Genomic DNA, 23,802 nt, shown 5'->3' with positions numbered 1-23,802 from the left:
ATGGTATCTAATATATGATCACTGATTGAATAGAACACTTGGTATCTAATATATGTTCACTGATTGAATAGAACACTGGTATCTAATATATGTTCACTGATTGAACAGAACACATGGTATCTAATATATGTTCACTGATTGAACAGAACACATGGTATATAATATATATTCACTGATTGAACAGAACACATGGTATCTAATATATGTTCACTGATTGAATTGAACACATGGTATCTAATATATGTTCACTGATTGAACAGAACACGTGGTATCTAATATATGTTCACTGATTGAACAGAACACGTGGTATAATATATGTTCACTGATTGAACAGAACACATGGTATCTAATATATGTTCACTGATTGAACAAAACACATGGTATCTAATATATGTTCACTGATTGAATACAACAGTATCTTCATATCTAAACTTATGTGATGTGTAAAAGATAAGAACTTACTTGCTTCGATGCTACGTTAGGAATATAAAGCCAACAAATCATCATACTTCTTATTGTGTGTCAGATCTGACTGAAGAATGAAATTAACCTGTCATAGAAGTTTGTTGGGTGTAGATAAGTGAGTGATTGTAATTACTAACGAATGCGTTTTGAGGAGAACAATAGACTCCATCAACAAATTTTAGCAAAGTAAAATCTTCAATAAAAAAGCTTGTTTCCATACGAATGTAGTAAGCTAAAAGCGCTTAAGAGAAATGTACTGTAAAAAAACAAACAAATTACCATTTGATATACAATTTTGAAGTTTATGTAGAGCTGCAAAATATCCCTAGAATTTCTTTTTTTTTTTCAACAGAAGCTTGGCTCCAGATAGATGGCATGTTTTCAGCTGTAATTAGTATTATCAGTTCGCTAGGGCCAAAGCCCAGAGTAACTAACTTTTCTTGAAGGCGCCATCTGTCGTCGGTTCTAAGTTGAGACGATGAGGGGGACAAGTCAACAAGTCTTGTTCAAGACGATTACAGAAGAAAAAAATGAAGGGTAAAAATCAGCGACTTGTCACGAAGTAGAGTCAAGGTTTACAGAAATCTGGAGAGATTACCAGCACTTCTGATAGCCATGGAGTGTTATCGTTAAAATAGATAGGACACTATCTACTTCCACGGATACTTTTTATCTATTATCCACAGTTACTGCTCTATTGGCACTGTCCAGAAAATCTTCGTAAACAACCCAAACAGTCATTTCCTCTTTTAAAATATTTTTTTCCTGTCAGCAAAAACTGTCAAATATTTGCAGTATCCTAGCTGGTTGATCGGTCATATATGTCGTGTGTGTTTTTATATTAGTTTCAAATAAAATATTCCAACGAGATAAGTTTTGTATTTTGCTAAAACGACAAACAAACTAGGCTATATTAAGGATTATAGGTGTATAAGCGTGATAATAATCTTATAGAAGAGTATAGAACTATTCGTGGAAAAACGACAGATGGGGAGAGACATTGGGTCATCGCTTTTGTTCTTGCAATCATTACTAATTTTTGTATTATTAGATTATTACACAATTACAAAGGAAGGCACTAAAATCAAATAAATAATTAAAATACAACGATTCACATTTACACAATTGATAGTTTAATAAAGACGTCGTGGAGTTCGAATCCTCGACCCACCAAACATGCTCGCCCTTTAAGCTGTAGGGTCGTTATAAAGTGACGGCCAATCCCACTATTCGTTGGTAAAAGAGTGGCACAAGAGTTGACGGTGGGTGGCGATGACTAGCTGCCTTCCCTCTAGTCTGTCACTGCGAAATAAGGGACGGCTAGCGCAGATAGCCCTCGTGTAGCTTTGCGCAAAATTCATAACAAACAAACAATAAAGCCGTCAACGTCTTTCACCTAAAAACACTCAACGTGTTACATGTTTCGATATGTTTAATGTTCTAAAACGTTCTGAAATGTTTTAAACCATAGCCTTTGACCGCTTTATTAAACATTTAACTGTATAAATAAATATGAATTGTTGCATTTTAATTATTTATTTGATTTTAAACATTACACAAGCGTCGATCATTCATACTTAAGAAAGCCACTACACGAATCAACTAACACTAGTAGTTTAGAGGATAACAAGATAAACAGTAATGATTTGTAATTATACACGACTCCCAATTCTAAATTCAAACTAATTAGAGTTATATATACATATAATAATCACCAACACTTTTCGTGTGAACGCACTTATTGCTGTTTACAAGCAAAAACATATATTTGTCAACAGATACTTTCTTTATCAATATTTTTACGTGAAACTAATTCTATATCTTTCTTCCTTGTTAACGATTGTGTTATTTTGAACGCTGTGTAAACATTTATTCACTGTACACTTAATTTATTTTGCTACATATTTATTTTATTTAAAAATACTTTTAATTTGTCGACACGAAATAAATATACCTGCCGCGAGGTAAAAAAAAAAGTCCGATAGAGATACAGAAAAACATTAAAAAGTATTACATTCACTAGCATGCTGGTTCTTAGAATATGGACCTTCTTATCACTTTATAACTGTCCCCCTCAGCGGTAAGTCTGGGGACTTATAACGCTAAAAATTGGGTTTCGATACTCGCAATGGGCATAGCACAAATAGCCCATTGTGTAACTTACAAACAAACGGTAAAAAAAAGTGCTTAAACAAACCCACTTTATAAAATTACGTTACAAGGAATCAAGTTTACATATAACACATAAAAGTAACTGAATGGAATACGCTATTCAATCAAGTTTACATATAACACATAAGAGTAACTGAATGGAATACGCTATTCATACGTTTTGTTTTTCACATAACTTTATCGTTCGGACGTGAAACATATATCCCTATATAAACTTCTATATGTAACACGTACATACACACGAATTAAAGTAATAAATATGTTTTTACATTAAATAAAGTGTGCAGAGAGCTCCTTAACCTACGTGACCATCTATTAATCAAAATACACTGAAATACAATCCACATGCATTGATAAGCAACCTACACAAGCTACTTACGTAACAGATAAGTTTCTTATCACTAGTATAGATTACTAACGAGTCTCCCGAGTTAACATAACTTAAGTTTAGAGATGCAAAGATATTTAAGGGTGTGTTCCTGACGGAGCTTTTTTTGTATGTTGTCACGAGACTTAAACGTTGTCGTCCTTCGTTTCATTGATTACCCAGACTTACGAGTTTGATATAGATGGCGCAGGCTACCTTTTTTTTAATGGTATATTTGCAGAAAATATAAAAGTATTTCTGATTTACTGTGTTAGAAAACTCGTATTTCTGATTTACTGTGTTAGAAAACTCAGAAGAACAAATTAAGCTTCTTACTCGTTTAAATGATTATAAACTTACAATCTTTGTTGTATAACACATTAAAATACTAACCCTTTTAGACAATTTTGATACGCCTTGATTTTACAGAAATGAACTCATTGTAAAGAGTTATTGTTTTGTTCGAGCTTTCTATTAAGACTGCAAGGTAGTAGAATACTTTCAATGAAAGCAAATATATTTATGATATATTTTTGGTGATTATTCATAAATAAATTATTATTATTATTATGTTTAGTTTATTAATCGCACTTTGCTAACTCTGAGTGACGGTATAGAGCGGGAAAAAGCTAAAGTAACACCGGCAAAGCATCAGAAATTGTATACCACGAAATAAGTCTATTCAGTTCTTCCAGAAATTAATGAGCATCAATCTTTTCCTTTTTTTTTTTTGTTTATGATCTTGAAACGATGATCCTCTCCACAGTGCTATCCAATGAAAGAAACCACGGTCGGGAGTCCTTGTTCCCTCCCATCATGGTATTCACGGGGTCTAAAGCCCATTGTCTGTCGCGGTTAGGCTAGATGAGTCAGTCTTTGAAAAGAACCATTAATTTTCGTTCTCTTCACTGGTCTTGATAGAAGGCGGCCAAAGGGGTTAGCTCTTAGTTACTCTCACCAAAGGAACTATAACTTTTTTCTTGTGTGTTCCTTATAGAGAACAATGCTGGATGGATGGAATGCCGTCTCAACCAAGGTGGAGAGTGGAGACCCGTGGAAGTGACGACCCAACAAAAGATATAATTTGGTTCCTAGGGGGGGGGCTCAGCGAAAGAATAGGATGATAACAAAAAATCGCTGGAGGTGAGAAAATCTTATCCATAATCACTGAGCATCGAATGAAACAAAAACATATATATATATATAAAATAAACTTTTTACTTCACGTCAGAATCCTTATAATCTAAACGTTTCAGGTATTTCATTAGATCATCAAGTAATCGGTAAATCTGAAATGTGGATATCATTACAAGTATTAACTATAATATCTAATAACTTTTTGTTAAACAAAAAAGACTATGACTTGACTTGATAAGTTGCAGATTTATATCATAGCCTCTGATAACTGTTCCTAAACTTGTAATGCAAATACATGCAAAATGTCTTAATATCAATGCGAAAGTACGCTCGAAACATCTGCTCACTTCCACGTTATCGATCTTTCAGTATCTCTAGACACTCTTACAAATATCCTCAAGAATACATATTATTGGCGTTTCGTTTTCCAATTTACAGTTAAATAACTGCAAATACGATCGATTATAAACTGTATATTTATTCAGCAAGGATTAGAAGGGGGAATTCAGCATTGAAGTTAGGCGCTTAAAGAATGAGAAACTGTGTGGTACAGGCGAGCTAGTTGAGACAAACTGATATTGCTATTCGTAACCCCCGCTCAGTTAACCGTATTATAACACGGAAAGCGATGTTACGTCATTCTAAAGTTCACTCAAGCACACGGGAATTTTGACCTGATGAACATTTCCTTTCGCCATTCACATTGTTTTGTTATGCAGAACTTAATTTTCCATCTGATAACACTGCAGAAATTTAGATCAACGGCTAACAATGTAGTTTTTCGTTCAAACAGCGGGGCTGGCGAGAACATCCTTAGTACACCTCAGGGGCACATTGTGGACATGGCGTTAGAATTCGACCGGTCGCTTCGCGTATACATATACCTCCTCTGCTAAGACAGACCAGTCAAGACACTTACAGCTGGTGTAAGGCATGCAAAGAAAACCAATGTAAAACAAGAAAGTTAACATGTGCAGTAGTGGGGCTGTTTCTTCACTTGGTCAGTGCTACGTCCACAAGACCAACGACTGACATTCGGTGGAGGTTGGGTTATGATTAATGAGTTCCCATAAGCCTAGAAAGAGGGTTGGGCACGTAGCTCTGTAGAAATTTGTAAGTTATACTTCAAATCAAACATCTTTGTTTTCTTAAACTTTAAATAAATCAAGAAATGATCTAGTATCTCAACTGGATAAATTTTCCATTAAACAACAACGAAATATTGAAAACATAGAAGAAAAAAAAACCTTAATAGGTAAAACGTCTTAAAAACGCTATCTTTTTTGTTGCATTATCTTGACCTTAAAAATAAAGTCCTGAAACTTAATGAACTATAAAGACGAAAAGAAAACGCTAAAAAAACAACATAAACCTAATCAACGGAAGTAAGCACGGCCACTGCTTGATAGACCGTTTATTACTCTTTTAATCAAAAAAGAAAAGGAAATTCAACAAGAAACTAGTGTGAAACGCAAAACATTCACGCACTATAAATCTCAGTTGTGTAACGGATACTTTAATTTTCATGTCACATAATGGTTATAAAAAATTATTAGGTTTTAATATTTTGCGGGGTAAGATGCACCGCATTTATTAAATAAATAGATGCGCCTTCATAGTACATTTCCCACTTTATGTGGAGGTATAAAAATTATTAGCTTTTGATATTTTGCAGGTTAAAATGCACCACATTTATCAAGTAAATAGATGCGCCTTCATACTACATTTCCCACTTTATGTAGAGGTATAAAGATGACTCCTCTGTGTGTGGTTCCTAACACAGCCATTATTTACGACTACAAGGAATTTCCTTCACTGGTTTGTCTAGGTCTCAGTATTGTTACTTCCTCAATGAAATGTTAGTCATTCTGAACAGTCAAGAGTAATCGGTCTTCTGTCATACCGGTCCTGTCAAACCGAAAAATAAAAAAATGGACAAGTCCGAGGAGCACGTGGAAAGAAGATTTACAAACTGTTGAATGGGGAGCAGAATGGGAGACTTGGCAGAGTGGTGTTTATCTGGTGTTGAGATTAATGCCCCGTTTTATTGCCTGTAATAAATTTTACTGACATGAATTCAACTGTGTTTTGTTGAACGCGCAGTAACGCTTAACATAACGATGTTTGCAAAGCGGTTTGTTACTGGCCTAATTAGTATGGCATTAAAGGTTCTCACGTGATCTTGAAGCTAAAGGGCAGAAATAGGTGAAATTTGTTGAGAACTTGGGCTGTTAAGCAGTTTGGCGTTAGAGAGCTGAGAAGTAGCCACGCGGTTGAGTACCTGGAACTTGCGCTCACTTTATAGGGTGTGCGCGTGCAGTTGTAGATTGCCTGCGTCAGGTAGGAGCCGGTTATGGCGTAATGACCAGAATTTTCTACGTACCTTGTGGCGAACGTTGATAATTCGACTTAATATCAAAGCAGCTGTTCGCGACGGATTTAAAAGGGTATTTTTTAAAACTCCAATACAGAAGATATCCTATTATATAAAGATTCTTCGGTCAGGAAGAGGACGAAGCGAAGCGAAGGTGGTGGACTGTATAATTCGTAAGTAATTTACGATATGTTGATACGGCAGTAATGTCGTACGCTGAGAGCGCTCGAATTTGTTTGTTACACAGCGTCCCTGTGACGTCACATTTGCCTCACAGTGTAGGGTTACATCAGCGGACAGATATTTTTGCCTTCTTACTGACATTTTCAAGAGCTGTAGCTCTGATAGCCATGTCATTTTTGAAAGCTCTACGCTTTTCTGGACTTTTTTTTCCCCTCTTTTAGAAAAAGCTAAACAAAGTCTTGTAAGGGCAAAAGGGGTCATGCAATCTGCCTAAAAAACAACAGCAAAACATATATACGATTATCGTAGTGATTTTAAGACTAATGTTTTATTCACGTGAACCGTAAATGTTTCTAAAAAAAATAGTAAGTTAGAATCCAACCTTCACATGGCTAACATATGTTTTACAAAACGTAAAACAAGAGACTATTCCCTTGTGACACAACAGGGTATTTTTTTCTTGACTTTCGAAATCTTTTGTTCATAGAAACTTGCGTTTCAGCCTAATTGATTCGAAGATAAGAATCTATAGCAATTATTGTTTTTTTCATAAATACCAAGTTATTCGTCGAGGGTATCCCAGTACGTAATAACGGTTTAAGTTAATTAAAAGTGTAAAATAAACGTCATTATCAAAACATTGGGGCCTTAGAGAAACTTGAGAGTGTGTTATCATTTCAATTTTTATTTTTTTATTACTCACATATATTCCATAAATGATTCCACCAATGATCTGTTATGATACTGAATCTGTAACCAATAAAATATATTTCGAAGCGAAAGAAATAGAACGTAAAACATTTTATTTAGTGAGTATTTTTTTTTTCAGAATTTGTAAAGCATACAGAAGAGAATTTGACATTTTGGCAATAAATTTAGAAGAAAAAAAAACGGCCTTTGCTTTCCAGCTGATAAAACACTTTTTGTTTCAGCCAACATTGCGGCAGCAATGGCGAAACATTTGGTTCAAATATTTTTTTTTATTAATATCTAAAGATTACGTTTTTGCAGTTCTTTCAAAATTACACGTATACATAAACATGGGTTCGAATCCAGGCCAGCTAGGTTTCAGATTTATTCTTTACTATTATGAATATCGTCTACTACTCGTTTTAAAAGCACTTATTAGATGCATTAGTTAGTTTGTTTGTTTTGAAGTTAAGCACAAAGCTACACAATGGGCTATCTGTGCTCTGCCCACCACGGGTATCGAAACCCGGTTTCTATTGTTGTAAGTCCGCAGACATACCTCTGTGCCACTGGGGGGGGGCAGATGCTTTAGTGGGTCGGAAACTCGTTTAGAAGCGATAATTAAAAACTAGCTTTTTTGTTGTTTCTGGACTTTTTTTTTAGATATGGCTTAGTTTCGATGTGTTATAATATTGAACTTTGTGAGCGATTTTCAAAGTCATTGAAGTACACGTTCGTGCTTATTTGTAATATAGGCGTTTAGCAAATCCAGTGTTGTTGGTTGACGAGCTTATTAAACACTAAATAAATCACTGAGTTAATTTGATGTTAATTTCATTGGATATGAGTTGGTACTGGATGGTAGTTGCACTGGAAGCAAACAGAGCGCGGTTCAGTGGTTAGCATGCTGGACTGTGTGTCTGAAGTTCCGTGGTTCGCGTCCCGCTACCGAAAAACATGTAGTGAAATCGTGCTCCACACTTAGGCCGTGGGTGAGTTATACTAGTGACCGTCAAACACTACTATTCGGACTGACCAGAGTAGCCCAAGAGTTGGCGGTGGTTGGTGTTGATTAGCTGCATTCACTCTAGTCTATAGTACTTCAAAATTAGGGACAGCGGATAGTCCTGGAGTAGTTTTGCGAGAAATTAATCAAACAAACAGCACCAGAAACTAAGCGACTCTCTTCGATACCAGTGGTGGGCAGAGTACAGAAAGCCCATTGTGTAGCTTTGTGCTTAACTTCAAACAACCAAACAGCTCATCGCTGATATTAATGTTTGCACTGAGAGACGAGTAGATTTCAGTTTACCTCATTGCCATTCTTCTCCATTAAACGTATTCTACAGCATGATTATACTGGTTTTATTGTGTCTTTATATGAACATTACGTTGCTAATTAACGTTATAGTTGGTGAGGTGAAAGACGTAGATACGTACACTTTTATCACCAATAGATTCTCATAACTTAAAAAGTGAGACTAGTTACAGTTACTTAGTATTGGGCGTTGCAGCTTCCTTAGAAATATATAAATAGCAGACATACTTTCCGTTTTGTATCACATAACTACGGAAACCCTAAAGGGACATTGAAAATGTATATACTACATCGTGTTCACGAGTGATGCGCATGAGGGAGTATTTCTTGCATTCAGACTTCGTGTGGTCAGAACAGGAAAAGAACATCGCTATATCCTCATAATCTTGAGAGACAACAAGAAGAGGATACACACACACTCACAATGTCCCTTTAGGAATTCCGTACTTTTGTGTTGTGTCAAGACTTCACCAGTGAAGCCTGCTACGGTTACCATGTAGAATGATTTTTATAATTTTAATGCTTACAATTAAATGGTAAACTTCAACATTCAAAACTGTAACTATTGATTTTTATTCAAATAATAACAAAATTAAATTCTTATAGTATAAGAAACGTTTTACGTTTTCAGTTGGAAAACTTCATTAGGTGTTTGTGGATGTTGTGTACGACACTTTCAAGCGAGTTAAAACCATTGTCACAATGAGTCAAGATCTTGAGTTACATATCTAGTTTTTGGAAAAGTAAGTTACAACAAAAGAACATGAACTAACTGCATTGAGTGATCACATATTTATAAAACTCTCTTATTATTATATATTTACTGAATAAAATTTACATATAAAATTTAAAACTTTAGTGTCTATTTCAAACATTTTTATTTTCTGTTTCCCTCAGACTTACTTTAACTTCAATTAAGTATAGATTACTGACAGTAAGAGGATGGTGTAATAATACAGCTTTCAACAAGTTAGAAAAGTGTAACAAAATATTTTAAAGTGAATTGGATCTGTGTTAATTGACAGTAAAAGCATGTTTTAACAAGTTATAAAAATCTTCACTATTAACTGAATTAGTCTAGCTTACTAATAATGAAAGAATGATGCAATATTACAAATTTGGGTAAGTTTGAAAAATGTAACATCATATCATCTCTTGAAATTAAGTTCAGTCTAACGTAACTGATAGCGATAGAATGGTGTATTAATAAAACTACCAATAACTAAAAAAAAGTGTGGCATCAGTTTCTTTAGATTAACTGACAAAAAAGCATAATGAAATAATATACGTTTCAGTAAGAAAGCATGACAAAAATATTTACTTTAAAATTTACTTTAGTAACAGTGAAAGCATGATGTAATAATACGAGTTCAAATAAGTGAGAAACATGGACGTCACAATCTGAGTCAGGTCAGGGTTAATTGATAATAAACATATGATGTAATAATACAAGTATTAATACGTTACCAAAGTGCAATATTAATTTTTTTACTTAGTAAAATAATTTTTGAAAAAACATGCAATGTCAAAGAATATAAAAGTGGGTATATTTTTATTTTATGTATGGTAACAGTTTAACGCCTGGGAAAGGTTGGTGTACAATTGTGTTGGATGGTTACAAATGGAAGGTTTATGACAAAATTAAATAAAATGCAATTATTTTGAGACTATAAAACAGACACGAGATAAGTAACATTTTATTTTACCAAATTTTGATGATGTTTGTTTGGTAATTTACCATGATGTCGTTCGATGAAAAGGGTGTTTGTTTTCCCACCACCACAAATTCCCCAGGATTTTCACAGTTGGGAGAAAGCTGGATTATATTCAATAAAAATGTTAATATAACAACAAACTCATCAAGCTTAATATTTAATAGTCAGCTAAAAAAAAAATACACAAAAAAACTTACGTTGTAAATAAGTTCCCACTTTGCTTTACACAATGGGCAACTTGTGTTTGCAGCGGGGATGGAACACCCGAATTTTAGCAGTTATTTCTTTGTTTGAAGCTAAGCACAAAGCAACACAATGAGCTATCTGTACTCTGTCAACCATTGGTATCGAAACCCGGATTCTAGTGTTGTGAGTCCGCAGACATACCGCTGTGCCACTTAGTTTTTTAGCAGTTATAAGCGTTGAAGTTTACCAGTAAGACAGCAGGTGCTTATTGTTTTTCAGAACAAAATAACCATGTATATACACAGATACACAACCATACTGACTTTGGAAAATTTTAAGTGAAATATCATATTTTATCCTTTGCACTCTAGTTAGAAGTGAAATAATCCATGAAGCTGTATTAACTTCCACTAAACCTTGTATTTTCTTAACAGTATTTTGTGTAATCATAGTAAAAATTAACCCAAAGTGTTTTTTTTATAAAATAATTATTCGATAAATTGGTCAAGACTATAATTTATATATATATGTGTGTCAGGCATTATGCAATATGGTAAAAGTATGTTACTGGATCACAACTGTGATATTTGTATATCTACAAAGACTTCCAAAAAGGTAAACAAAACTCGGCACACTGAGCAATAGAAACTGGTGTGAGATATGGTCCATGTCAAAGTTAGATGATTTTAAGTTTGTTATACAACGTGTTTTGCTAGGGAAACGGACAGCACCAGTATAGTAGCATGCTGCCTCTAAGAATATTCTATCGATTTCACGCACATACAGGGAGAGGGGGAGGAGAGAGAGAGAGAGAGAGAAGCGAAATTCCAACTATCGCATGCTCACTTCGAATAGAAAAGAAAAGAAAAAGAAAGTAAAACAGTTTGGGAATTAAAATTTTCAGGATGCACAGCCTGGAGCGGCAGAAATTATGATTAATGAAATTTTTGAATTTGCATGCCACATGCTTCGTTGTTGGATATACAGATTCGAAACTTTGTCTGTCTGGTGTATATCTAGAGCTATGGTTAGATTCTAGCTCTGATATTGTATGTTTAATGCAAATGATTATTTTACATATTCAGAACATTAATCATAGAAATGTGGTTTCGATGTTTCTTAGCCTAAGGAAATATATACTTACAGGAGGAATGGTGCCTTTATTAAGTAAAAAGTTCTTAAACGAACATGTGCAAATTATTGATTAGTGATTTTTCCTTTCTAATGTGGAAAGTTGCCTCCATAGTTTATGCAAAACATGTATGTGTCTATAAGATATTTTTTTTGTTTCTCTCTGAAGGTAATCGACTTTTCAACGCAGATTATACCAATACACATCCACATTTGTTGAATATTAAAGGAGTATAAATTCGAACCCCCACCCCCCTTCTGAGAATAGTTCTATATCCTTAGGTATGTTAAATATTCGTTACCATGACGACAATATCGCTTTTCCACTACGTCTTTTTGTTTTGCCCTTCTGTACACAAGCTTGACTGTAACAGTACAATGTTTCTAATATTTCCTTGCTTTATTAAAATACCTAGCACAATGAGTTTTTCTTTTACTTGATGGAATGAGCGAAAATTTTATCAATTCTTGGGAAATGAAAGCAAATATGTGTAAATGTTTAGAGGCGCCACAAGAATAATTAATATAAGTTCGTTTGTTTGTTTTTAAAAACAAAAGCTATAAATTGAAGTATTTGCGTCGAATACCGATCTTTAGTGTTATAATCCCTCAAATTTATCTGGAGGACTTAAAATAGGTGCTAATGATATTGAATTCTTGATACTAGAATTAAGGACTTAAAATAGATGCTAATGATATTGAATTCTTGATACTAAATTAAGGACTTAAAATAGGTGCTAATGATATTGAATTCTTGATACTAGAATTAAGGACTTAAAATAGGTGCTAATGATATTGAATTCTTGATACTAGAATTAAGGACTTAAAATAGGTGCTAATGATATTGAATTCTTGATACTAGAATTAGGCCTAAAACCTTACTATACAGAAACTACGTTTTGTAGAGAGGCAACTAAAAACATTACCATATCATAATAAAGTTGAAGGTTTTTTTTAAGTCTTTTCAATCACCAATAAAGTAACCTAAAATAATTTAGTTATTGGTGATTGAAAAGAACTTAAAAACCCCATTAATGTTGTATACAAATCCCCGTTATAAGAGGCCTAACTGTATTTCTTTGATTTGCCAGCCCAAGCTGTGCTGATTAGCCTTCAATAGGCGAAACTGCAGTCCACATCAGTGGGTACAGCCAATCAAAGAATACATTAGGCCTATACTTCAGGGATTCTCCTTTCCATTTTACCTTAGGTGAAATTGGAATAAAAATCTGTAACATATATATATATGTAATAATAAAGTTTGTTCAAATCATTTTTAAGGTACAGCAGACCTCAGATTACCAATAACTATCCTGTCGGTTTTTAAATACCTTTAACTAAACTACTTATGCAACAAATTGTTTGTGGGTCACAAACAAAAATACCATCATTATTGGAATTAATTCCTCTAATTACAGATGAGGTTTCCGATGTATTTTACATAGGAAATGAGTCACTTTATCCAGTGTTTTAGTCAGTTCTTTTTTTCTTTACACGAGGTATTGTGACAGGTAATAATATAAAATTAATCAATGTAATATAATATGTAGTCTCCAGCGGTAGCGAGCAGTATAAAACAAGTTGGTAATTTGAAGGATAAGACGAGATTCTTAAGACTAATTAGTAACTAACTACACACCTGAAATAAGTGTTTTCAATAAATACGTTTTAATTACTTGCAACTTTTGTTGCACGTTTCACGACATGGACTTGAAAATTAAAACTAATGAACTTGGTGAAATCATATCATGACATATTTTATAACTTACGACAAGGAATAATAATACTATGTAAGTGAATTTTTTATGACTTACTTATTTGTTAGTATTTTTACGACTTATGAGAAGGCTCAATGCTACCTATGTTAGCATTTTTTATGACTTATGAGAAGGAACAATGCCAGCTATGTTAGTATTTTTTATGACTTATGGGAAGGAACAAGGCCATCTGTTAGTATTTTTTATGACTTATGAGAAGGAACAAGGCCATCTGTTAGTATTTTTTATATATGTGATATTTATCTCTCAAAACTTATTTCCACTGATGAAAGTGTTTACTTTTTTTTTATTCAGTACATTATTTTTTCTCATGACCGTTTTGTGGTAACTGTGTGCTGACAATATAGTATCAAGCATTTTGTGGTAACTGCGTGCTGACAATATAGTATCAAGCAGTTACCACAAAACGCTTGATAATGTATTATCAACACACAGTTATATACTACAAAACACTTGATACTATATTGTCAGCACACAGTTACTACAAAACACTTGATACCATATTATCAGCACATAGTTATATACTACAAAACATGTGCTGACAATATAGTATCAAGTGTTTTGTGGTATATAACTGTGTGTTGATAATACATTATCAAGCGTTTTGTGGTATATAACTGTGTGTTGACAATACAGTATCAAACGTTCTGCCATTTGATACGTGTATAACTTAATTCTATTGAGATGCAAGCTTGAATTTTGAGTGATTCGTTTTATTTAATTAAATAATTTTTTTATGTGCTTATTTTAGGTTAACTTACTTCTGTTTATCTGTTTATAATATATTTTTACAATGTTATTTCCTTGAACTATTTGAATACCTAATTCATTCGCATAAAGCACATACTGCTTTTAAAACAGTTTATTTGAAATTATATTTTTCATGTTAATAGCTGTTTTTAATGTAAAATCGTACTTGTTACAAATTTTTTATTAGATCTATTGCACAACTTTATGTAGAATTAGTTGCAATACTGATTTTGTATAAGAACATGATTATATTCATATTTTGTGAAGTATCTACTTACTACTTAATAAATGTTCGTTCTAGTTTACTCCACAGAGTATTGGTATATTTAACGTTCCAATTATGGAGGTTTCTGTTAGATAATTGTCTTGTGTGTTTATCACAACCTATTTAATTAACCAGTGTGAAACTAGACAACTCTTTTATTTATTTTACTTCCTTCTAGTAATTACAATATTTAACTTGTTTCAAACGAAATCTATTTATTGAAGACATAATGCATCTTACAATGTAATGTTTGTTGCCAAAACATTTTAGACTTTTTATAATTATATTCAATGTGTTGTTTTTCTCAGAAGACAATCATTGTCCTAATCATGTTTAAATAACTACATAACACGAAATTGTTCATGTATGACCAATGACATAAAAATTATACTTCAGAAATATATTATATATTATACAACATAGAGGGGTGAGAAATATTCAGTGCACGCGATGGAAGAGCTAAAACCATTTGTTTAAAAAATAGTTGAACCTGTTGTAAACAGGCAAAATTAAATAAAAGTTTCAGTTTTTGACAAATCAAAGTGTTTAAACACACAATGTATAGAATATCGTGTCACAACCAATAACTAGAAATAAATACGTATGTTCAGTTTTTGTGTACTGTATACACCATTTAACATTTATTGTGGACTAGATTATTTCAACTGTTGTATTTTTTTTTACAACGAAACAATTTGAGATCTTAAGTTTTAATTTAACATATTTTGTTCTAAATATGATGTTAAAAGCGAATGTAAACAGATGTGAGGCATTAGGTTGAAAAAGAGCACGTTCCACTACAGAGAATTTACATCTCTTTGTTTAAGAATTGTTATTTTGGGTCGTTTTCGTTAGTTAAACAGTTTATCTTTTACTTATTTTATTTTGTTACATTTTGTTTTTATATGGACCAATGAAATGGTTAACTCTTCTTTTAGTTTTAAACGTTTTTCTAATTTTTCAGGATTATAGTTTATTTCATGTACTCATCAAGTGAGTTTTTCCTGGTGTATGAAGGGGTCTGGTTATATACTGCAGTGTAAACTATTGTTTTTGTTTTTTTTACGTAAGCTTGTGAACGAAACAAGTTTTTCGTTTTATGTTTGTATTTTTTGCCTTTCCTGCTGAATATAAGACATACTTGAACGTCATGGGCGAACTGTTTATATTCCATGAATTTTTTCTTGCTTTTCTTTATTATATACATATAATAATCGTTATGAAACAAACCACAAATTGTGGTGCTCACGATAAAATTAGAATAAAGCCATATACACACAAACAAGTAGTGCTAATAAAACGGTTTGAGATTGAATTTCCACTTAGTAATCAGTTAAATTTTTATTTTAAAATGTTTGATTGCAATTATTTATTTATTTTTTAAACGTGCAAAATTAGAAAAGTGAAATTGCCTTCTATGTATACACATTGGTTTAGATGACGAGGAGTTGCGTGTGATGCTAGAAGTTAAAGTAAAAATTATATACATTTTTATCTAAGTAATGAACTATCACATTACTAATTATAGAAGTGAGTTTTTAATGTTATAAACAATTTATACTGTGTAGTCGATATGACGGTGTTTTCATTGAGTGTTGACACTGCTAACCCACTAGACAATCCTTAAGTTCAAAAATCTGGTTTCTGCTGGAATCTATACACACATACACTGAGTTAAGGCAAATATAAAAGACGTGACCACTTCTACAAACCACGTGTGTTAACTATCCTGGGAAGTTATAAGACTTCTTGTAGAAGATAGTTAGCGTGTCTCTCCACAGAATCTGGTGAAAGATTCTTCTAAGAAAAACAGACAGAATGCCCTCTGGTCTGGTTGTTATCTGTTTGTTTTGTGTGAGAGAGAACAACAACAAAAGAAACGTTCGATTTCCCATAATCTGAGCGCAGATAGGGTATGTTTGATGTAGAATGTGGGCAAGGTGTGATGTGGCCCTCAGCAACATCCACCATGGGAACAGATCTCATGCCGACTAATACTTCTAGAACACGGACTTGTGATACGACCCTTTAATTTCCTTTCTTGTCGGTTAAATCGACGAAGGAGCGGGGTGCATTTCGTTGTCAGCCAGGGGGAGTGATTGGTGCACGCAATATGAAGATCGATAGCAAATTTCGATTGTTTTTAACGAATCGAACAACGCCCATATGGTGCCATACTGCCTCCATTCTTCTTTGTGTAATTTGTTGAAGACAAGACTTTCTAATTTTAATTAATTTAAGCCAACTGTTAGACGAGTTGTAAGATCAGAGATTGTCAAGAAACACAAAATTAAATTCAGGATAAATGTCATATGTCTTATAATTTTTTTTATGATACTAGTAAAAAGCTAACAGAAATACTGTTAGAGCCTGTTTGCAAGTTGTGCCAAACATTTAAATATGGGATGGACGTTTCTATTCATTGAATATTTTCATAAAGTATAGCGAAAGTAATGCAAGTTATTGATATTTTTAATTATACATTATGCTATTAACTATAATGTATGTTATTTACATTTACGTAGCCCTTTTGTTGCCGCAGCTGTGAAGCAGAACGAATTCAAGTTAGAAAATTTACGGCTAGTACTGTATGTCAGTGTTTACAAGGTCAGAATCTCTGTTCATTACACTGCAGACAAGCAGCGTCGTAAAGGATGCCGTTAGGAGGCCATGAAACCGCCATTAAACCAGCCAGTGATAGCTCTCACGGTTTGCTGATATATATTCCATCATGGCGGCCGACAGAGGGACGCGTCGCGAGCAGCCATTACAAGTTACAAACTTTACTGATGAGCACTTCAGGTAAGATTATTAATCAGAAATTGTAGTTGTCGTTAAATATAAGATTAAGAAAGTTCTTAAGCTATTTAGCTAAAGTACTTAATATTAGAACAGTGAAACAAAGAGGCGTTGAGCGTTGTTCACTGACGGTATTTCGTTGCCTAGGAAATAGCTATACCAACAGCTTCTTGGCTGTGACCACTCGAGTTAAGTTTACTGTTTCTCTACAGAGTTTGTATCACAAATATAAACACAGTCGGATCTAAATTTGTTCCCAGTTGCTAAGTAATTATGAGCACTAAAGTGTTTAGACCAAATTATGATACCTGTAACAACATTAAGTTAATACGTGCATATAGTTGTGTAATAAACGTATTTCAGACTTGATAATCGATCGTTGTTTTAGCTATCAGAGAACCTACTTGGTCAAATTAGAGCTTAATATAGCGGTCTTTTTTTTTCTATAGTTCACGTCTTTATAGCTGTAAGAAACTCTGGGCCGTAGAATATAAAAAACGGGGCCTTTAAAAACAAGCCTAATTTTTATTGCATTATATACATCCTTCCATATATGTATAGTTAATCCATTTTTTATTATTATACTAGTTAGATGTTCTTACTCACTGATTTAATACTATTCTCCATAACCGTTTAGAGAAGAAAGGTTTGTAAACTATGTGTTTATAATTTATTTGCATTGTGAATTTTCTTTGATGAGTAAACACATAATAATCCACGGATCAATTTTATGAAACAGTTTCCAGTTGCACCATCAACAAATCTGGATAATATGTGGGCAACAAAATATCAATATGGTGTACAGAAATAGGCATCTCTTAAAATATACTAGCAAAAAAATAAAAAAATTCTGTAACTGCGTGTGGAACGTGGTATAGGTGGTAAGAATAAGAAGCTTGCCAACTCAAAGGGAATGTACGCAGTAGTTTCAATTTTCATGAATCAAGAAAAGTAATTTTTTACAGCACAAAAACATGACAAATAGGTTTAAGATACATAATAAAAGCGCATATTAAAAGTCCTCCAGTCTTTTAATTTTCAAAATAAGAAATGTATGCAGTAACTCCAATTTTCATGATTCAAGTAGGGAAGTTTTCACAGCACAAAAGCATACCAACTAGGCTTAAAATACATAATAAACATCCATATTGGAAGTCCTCTAGTCTTTTAATTTTCAAAATAGGAAAATGTAAACAGCAGTTTGCATTTTCGTGATTCAAGAAAGGTAAATTTTCATAACATAAAATCATGGCAACTAGGCTTAACATATATATGATAAAAACGCATTTGGGGTATGTCCTCACTCTTATATTTTTGAAAGCAGGAAAATGTAAGCAGTAGTTTCAATTTTCATTATTGAAAAAAGGTCAATTTTCACAGCAGAAAACATGCCAACTAGGTTTGAAATACATTATGAAAGCGCATTTTATGTCTCTCCTTCAGTCTCTTATTTTTCAAAACAGGAAACATTAAATAAAACAGTCTTACAGTTTAAAGTTTTATCACAGTATGATATTTAAGCACTACATTCAAGAACAGAAGTGTTAAGCAAGAAGTTCAAACTTATACATTTTTAAGCACTTTAAAACATGGAAGGTAATTTTTAACTTTGTAAAAATGTGTCGCAGTGTTTGAATTGTTTAGAAAATTTAAGACAATTCTAAATGCCAGGAAACATGCCTAGTATAGATTTAAAATGTATGGCCTTGACTTGTTGTAACAAAATCTATGCAACTGGCTAAAAACGATTACAGTAACAAACGTAGAACGTAACTGTAAACTGTTGTAACGTCTGTGGAATTTCGTTGCCAAGTGCTTTTCAACTGTATATATGTATAGTTAACATATGTATAGGACAGTCTGGATAGTTACCAACAAAACGGCATGTTTTTTAATGGCCTTTTTAAAGCTATTTAGAACATGCCAAGTTTTGTTAATCTGCCTCAAAGCCAAAAAACAGTGGAGCCATTTGAGTCTCAAAAATGAAAGTTTAGAAAAGGTTCAAAAATGTCACAAAAATATTTTATGATATATGTAGGTTAAACGTTTTTTATAGCGTTGGGAACATCTTTATAGTTTTAGTTTTGTAACGACAATTACTAAATGCTTTGGGTACTTACTACATGTTCATTCTACAGTATAAAAACTAGAAATGTTTTTTACTCAAATTTGGTTTATTCAAAATTTCTCATTTGAATTTTTTAAAAACCTGAATTAAAATTCAAATATCTTCAGGTGTGAACCTTTTCAATGACACATTGTTGAATTTCGCGCAGAGCTATTCGAGGGCTAAATGCCGTATCCTTCCCAATTTTGAAGTGAGAGGGAAGGCAGCTAGTTATCACCACCCACCGCCAACGCTTGAGCTATCCTTTACAAACGTATAACGGCGACGGGACCAATGAGAAATACACCAAACTGTATCGAAACATTCGACAGGTTTTTTAACCATTTGGTTTTAATGTAATTACACTAACCTTTTGTTTTTAAACTTAATTTTGTCAGGTGTATCACTAAAAGGGCTTTTAATTTTATTTACTCAGACTTTTTTATAACCGTCCCTTATATCTTTTATAATGATACATTCTTAATTAATTGATTTTTTTTCAGAATCAAATTTGAAGTAAAGTGGAGTCTGATTAGAGAAACGACTGACCACTGTGCTGCACGTGTACATACACAAAAAAGTTTATGAGAGAATTAAGTTAAAAAAAGTTAAATCCATCCATGCCGAGACGACATGTAGACGCCAATGCTGAACTCTGGTTTAAATGGCACAAGCGGATGAGGATAGTAACACCATTCCCCACTGCCTCACAAGTTAACCCCCAGCTACCTGCTGGTACCCATTATACAGCTGGGGGGAGAGGGGGCGCTTGCCCCCCTGGAAAATGAGAAACATAAATATTTGTTTATTCATTCAGCATATGTATACGAATTTTTGTACTCAATTCACAATTCCACACTACTTTGCCCCCCCCCCACAGAAAATTTTCTGCGGACGCTCATGGGTACAATGTCTTGCCGAAAGACAACATAATTTTGAGAACAAGCTTCGAACTCACAACCTTATGACGCACTATCCACGCGACCACTTATGAGAGACAATGCATTAAAAAAATCAAAGTGTACGTATATCGGCTTAACACACAATAGTTTCCATATATAGACTTCTAAAGATGAATGTAATAAGTATAACACTGTGACGTCACATTATTTCAAGTTTCTCACGAAAAATAACAGTCGCCCTAACTTTAAACATCTATACTTAACTCATCATAGCACTCAGATCACTGATTTATTATAATTAAACACGTATGTATATGTGTGTGTTTCCTGTACTTAACCTTAAAGAGTTTTATCTTTATATGTGCTTTTCTCAACGCAAACAAATCATGATGATTTAACAATATCTTCGATGTAGGTAACCATAATTACCCAAGCAGATATATATATACATATACGAGTAGTGTTTATGTTATATGTCGAAACCGAATATTTAGTTTACATTGTTTAAGCAGATAGCAGATGAAAATTAAGACTAAATCCACCTGATCTTCGAAAAAAACTGAAATACATCGCGTTTTATTCTTAAAAAAAGCTCATGCGTGTAAGCGATGAATGAGAATGTAATTCACTGCAGAATTAGGCCTAACTGTTAAATTTATTTTGTTGGACTTCAGTTGTTTATAAACCAAGCAGATGTTTTCACTCAAATATATTAATTCAACTTCATTTGCAAGACTGAAGAAGTGAAGAAACTATACAAACTACCTTGATGGAAACAGTAACATTATATTTAAGATATGACCGTGGCTAAACATTAACATTATATTTAGGATATGACAGTGGCTAAACAATATGACAGTGTTAAACAGCAACATATTTAAGATATAACCGTGGCTAAACATTAACATTATATTTAGGATATGACAGTGGCTAAACAGTAACATTTTATTTAGAATATGACAGTGTTAAACAGCAACGTATTTAAGATATGACAGTGGCTAAACAGTAACATTATATTTAGGATATGATATTGGTAAACAGTAACATATTTACAATATGACAGTGGCTAAACAGTAACATTATATTTAGGATATGATATTGGTAAACAGTAACATATTTACAATATGACAGTGGCTAAACAGTAACATTATATTTTAGGACAGTAGCTCAAGCAAGCTGAGTTGGATCAATTACACAGTCCCCCGAGCCCCTCCCAAGCCTCTTTGGTCCCCCCCACAATAGAAAACACATGGTTACTCTCCCCCCCCCCGTGTAATTTTGCTTCACGGACTCTGAAAACGTGTGCGAGTATTCAAACATTTACAGTGTTTGCATTAGCTTAATTAAATAGTATACCAAAACCTTCCTCAGGCTCACGTAAATTGGACACCAATTATTATATGCCTGTTTAGTTGTTATAACCACCTGATTTTCTGTGATTGTCCTGAATTTACTATCATTTATAATACTGATCAATATTCGATTCAAACTGTTGGGTCTATAAATAATACTATCAAAACAAGCACCTCTTTTTCTGCAAGAAAACACATTTCGTCACTTCCTGTTTTTTTTTCTATCATATTTTTGTTACGTTCAAAATGGCCGACGAACCACACTTTTCGCCATTGCATGTATGTCATCAATCATGGCGCCGAACGTCGGCGCGTCAACGACACAAATTCGCCGCTGGTTTTAACGACTTTAGGAAAATAACTCGGCGTTTAAGGACCTTTATGAAAGTTTAACCAAGATTATGTAATAATGCTGTTTTCTGCCAATTAAAAACATTAATTTTCTTTTTAGATCTCAGTATTTGCATATAAACACAAGGACTACAGATTTGCAATACAGTCTGGAGTAAAACCCAAATGTGCAATAAATTAAGAGTATTTTCAGTATAAATAATCTTATGCATCAGCAATATATCAAAAGATTGCCTAAATAATATAATCTAAAATAATATTTTCTATTGCTGAAATTTTTATTTATTTACATAACCAGACTTCTAGTACAGATGTGGGTATTATGTAGTTGAATACAGTTCCAGGGGATGAACCTTGTAAAGTGTTTTGGTGTTTGTTTTTTTACTTATGCAAATTACGTTTATTATACACATGTTCAGGTATGTAATTTCAAATCCATCTTATGAATACATTACTGAACAAATGAAACATTTTATGCTTTCTTACAGCCAAGTCTAATTACGTAACCAAAACCTGGAAAATACAGAATATTATTTAATCATATTTTCTAAAAAGGTTTTTTTGAGATAGAGTAATATTATTCAAACTATATAATACCTGTACTTACAAAAGGTATAATTTGGAGTAGGCGTAAAATATGAAATTTCAATACCAACTGTATGTATAATATATTATTCGATATAACTTAAAATATAAAAACTTTTGATTAAACTTTATGGCGTAAATTTCCATTTCTATGCTTTCCCAATGCTAAGCCGATTATTTTAGAAGATAAAATCTATACATCAAACATGGGTTGCTACAGGATTAACTGAATCTGTTTTACCAATCTAAACAACAAACATCATGGTAACTAACGAACAAGCCTAAAATTAATCTAAATAACAAATATGGTAGTTACTCAAGACTAACCAAACCAATCTCATCAACCTATATAACAAACACAGGTTGCTGCAAGTTTAACCAATCTCATCAACCTATATAACAAACACAGGTTGCTGCAAGTTTAACTAAACTTATCAACCTATATAACAAACACAGGTTGCTGCAAGTTTAACTAAACTTATCAACCTATATAACAAACACAGGTTGCTGCAAGTTTAACTAAACTTATCAACCTATATAACAAACACAGGTTGTTGCAAGTTTAACTAAACTTATCAACCTATATAACAAACATGGTGATTACTACAAGACTAGTTAATCTAGTCTCACCTTCAACAACAAACAACCTGTAACACAAAGTGTGGTTGTTACTGCAAAAATAAACCAGTCTCTTGAACCTAGACAACAAACACAGCGGTTACTACAAGATTATTTAAACATGTCTGATCAGTTTAACCAACAAACACGTCAGTTACCACAAGATTATTTTAATAAGTCAGATCAGTTTAACCAACAAACATGGCGGTTACTACAAGATTATTTAAACATGTCTGATCAGTTTAACCAACAAATACGTCAGTTACCACAAGATTATTTTAATAAGTCAGATCAGTTTAACCGACAAACATGGCGGTTACTACAAGATTATTTAAATAAGTCAGATCAGTTTAACCAACAAACATGGCGGTTACTACAAGATTATTTGAATAAGTCAGATCAGTTTAAGCAACAAACATGGCGGTTACTGCAAGATTGTTTAAATAAGTCTCGTCAGTTTAAGCAACAAAGACAGTGTTCTTTGATAGATTGTTTTGGCAGAGTATTCATGATGAAACTTAGTTAAGTGGACGGCAACTGCGTGTTGAAGAAACACA

General features: G+C 33.2%; 1 protein-coding gene across 2 annotated transcripts in view; it reads right to left on the bottom strand.

The window, feature by feature from the left end:
- The window catches only part of LOC106461795 (homeobox protein Hox-B3-like), a 79,747-nt gene that overhangs the window by 23,764 nt on the left and 32,181 nt on the right, over nt 1-23,802 (bottom strand). The window contains exon 1 of one of the 2 annotated variants that reach the window (XM_022388870.1): nt 6,525-6,688. The exons of the other annotated variant lie outside the window; for it this stretch is intronic. The gene's annotated coding sequence lies outside the window, so the exon portion shown is untranslated. Of the gene's footprint in view, nt 1-6,524; nt 6,689-23,802 lie in introns of those variants that run through there. 2 annotated transcript variants of the gene reach the window in all.

Source organism: Limulus polyphemus, unplaced genomic scaffold, assembly GCF_000517525.1.
Source record: "Limulus polyphemus unplaced genomic scaffold, Limulus_polyphemus-2.1.2 Scaffold1033, whole genome shotgun sequence".
NCBI lineage: Eukaryota > Metazoa > Arthropoda > Merostomata > Xiphosura > Limulidae > Limulus > Limulus polyphemus.
The sequence above is the reverse complement of the archived record's forward strand: the minus strand, read 5'-3'. Positions and strand labels throughout refer to the sequence as shown.